Raw genomic sequence first — 2,500 nt, forward strand, 5'->3', positions numbered from 1 at the left:
CCTCCCCCGAGGAGTCCGGGGGCAGGCTTAACCGTCGTCCCCCCCGGGCGCTCCAGGGAGAAAGCTTAATAGTCCTCCCCCGACAGTGTGTGTGTGTGTGTGTGTGGGAGGGAGGCTTAGCAGTCGTCCCCAGGGCGGTCCGGGGGTGGAGGGAGGCCTCACAGTCGTCCCTGGGAGAGCCGGGTCGGCGGGTGTCAGGCTTTACATCCAGCCTCCGGAGGGTGAGCGTCCTCGGACGCGATGCAGCTGCCGCAGAGAGGCGGCCTCTGAGGCAGGGTAGCGGAGCGCCGAGGCTGGGGAGTGGGGAGCAGGAGCCGTGGGGTGGGGTGGGGGGCGTTCAGGACAACAGGTCAAGCCCCGGGAAGCGGCTGTCAAATGTTCAAAGTCCCCACCGGGACAACAGGTCAAGCCCTGGGAGGCGGCTGCCAAATGTTCAAAGTCCCCACCGGGACAACAGGTCAAGCCCCGGGAAGCGGCTGTAAAATTTTCAAAGTCCCCGTTCCGCCACCAGGTCAACCCGCTGAATCTACCGGGTTGACCTGGCGGCCGGTTTGCTTTCCGGCCACCAGGTCAACCCAACGGATTCGACGGGTTGACCTGGTGGCCGGTTTCCTTTCCGGCCCGGGTGTCACCCCACTCCGAGGGCTGCGCGGCAGCGGTCCTGAGGACCACAGAGGGGGGGCTTAATAGTCGAGAGGGAGCAGGTCCGGGGAAGGCTTAGCAGTCTTCCCCCGGGCGGTCCGTTGGGGGAGGCTTAGCAGTCGTCCCCAGGGCGGTCCGGGGGTGGGGGGAGGCCTCACAGTCGTCCCTCGGAGAGCCGGGTCGGCGGCGGTGGCGGGCGTCAGGCTTTACGTCCAGCCTCCGGAAGGTGCGCGTCCTCGGAGGCGATGCAGGCGCCGCAAAGGGGCAGCCTCCGAGGCAGGGAGCGGAGCACCGAGGCTGGGGAGAGGGGAGCAGGAGCCGGGGGCTGGGGGGGGTGGGGTGGGGGGGGGGGCGTTCAGGACAAGCGGTCAAGCCCCGGGGAGCAGCTGTCAAATGTTCCAAGTCCCCACTCGGCCACCAGGTCCACCCCAGTCTAGCAATGGGGTTGACCTGGCTGATGGCCGGTTAGTGTCAAGGTAAACTCACCGTCGTCCACAGGAGGGCAGCTCTCAGGCCGTCCGGCTGCGGCTGACTCTGGGGCGGTGCCCGGTCCCGGCAGCGAGGGGCGGGGGGGGGGCGCGGAGCGACACGGAGCTAACCGGCCCCCGGGGCCGGGGGCGCCTCCCGCGACTTTGGGGGCCGCGGGTCGTCAGTGGCGTGCAGGCCGGGCCTCTCCCGGGGGATTCGGGGGGGGGGGGGGGGCGGTCCTGCGGGCCGGGCGCAGGGGGCTCGAGCGAGCCCGGGCCGGTCCGCCCCGGGGCCGGGGTCTCCGCCTGCGGCTCGGGGGGGCGCGGGTCGTCGGGGGAGGAAGCCCGGGGGAGCTGCACGCCGGCCTGCCAGGCCAGGCCAGGCCTGGCCTGGGTGGCCGCGGGGGGATTCGGGGCGGTCCCGCGAGCCGGCGGCCGGGCGCAGGGGGTCCGAGCGCGTCCGAGCGAGTCCGTCCCGGCCCCGGGGTCTCCCCCTGCGGCTCTGGGGGGCCGTGGGTCCCCGCTGGCGGAAGCCGCTGGGCGCTGGACACCCGCCGTCCGTCCCGCCTGGCCAGGCCTGGCCTGGGTGGCCGCGGGGCGGGGGATTCGGGGCGGTCCCGCGAGCCGGCGGCCGGGCGCAGGGGGTCCGAGCGCGTCCGAGCGAGTCCGTCCCGGCCCCGGGGTGTCCCCCTGCGGCTCTGGGGGCCGTGGGTCCCCGCTGGAGGAAGCCGCTGGGCGCTGGACACCCGCCGTCCGTCCCGCCTGGCCAGGCCTGGCCTGGGTGGCCGCGGGGGGATTCGGGGCGGTCCCGCGAGCCGGCGCCCGGGCGCAGGGGGTCCGAGCGAGTCCGTCCCGGGCCCGGGGCCTCCCCCTGCGGCTTTGGGGGCCGTGGGTCCCCGCTGGCGGAAGCCGCTGGGCGCTGGACACCCGCCGTCCGTCCCGCCTGGCCAGGCCTGGCCTGGGTGGCCGCGGGGCGGGGGGATTCGGGGCGGTCCTGCGGGCCGGCGGCCGGGAGGGTCCGGGCCAGTCCGCCCCATGCCCGGGGTCTCCCCCAGCGGCTTCGGTGGGTCCTCCGCGGAGGAAGCCGGGTGGGGAGCCGGACCCCAGGCGCCCAGACCCGTGACCTGCGGCCGCGACCTCCGACTCGGCAGGAGCGACGAGGGGCTTTCCGGCCCGTCCCCCCCCTCTCCTTCCTCCCCAGAAAAGGAGAGAGAGCTGGCTCGGACCGGGAAAAGCTGCCTACGGCACCTGGGATTCCCAGGCGGTCACCCATCCAAGTACTAGCCAGGCCCGGGACGGTTTACCTTCCGAGATCGGACGGGATCGGGGGCGTTCGGTCCGGTATGGCCGTAGGCACCCGGCCCCCGCGCCTCCTCGCCCGCTTTCCCCTG

The 2,500-nt window shown here is 74.1% G+C and overlaps 1 non-coding gene across 1 annotated transcript; it reads right to left on the reverse strand.

Moving 5' to 3' along the window:
- Positions 1-2,345: 2,345 nt before the first annotated feature.
- On the reverse strand, positions 2,346-2,464 carry LOC128823832 (5S ribosomal RNA). The gene has a single exon (XR_008442066.1). It is a non-coding gene; the product is annotated as a 5S ribosomal RNA (ribosomal RNA).
- Positions 2,465-2,500: the final 36 nt, after the last annotated feature.

Source organism: Malaclemys terrapin, chromosome 15, assembly GCF_027887155.1.
Source record: "Malaclemys terrapin pileata isolate rMalTer1 chromosome 15, rMalTer1.hap1, whole genome shotgun sequence".
In the NCBI taxonomy this organism is placed as follows: domain Eukaryota; kingdom Metazoa; phylum Chordata; order Testudines; family Emydidae; genus Malaclemys; species Malaclemys terrapin.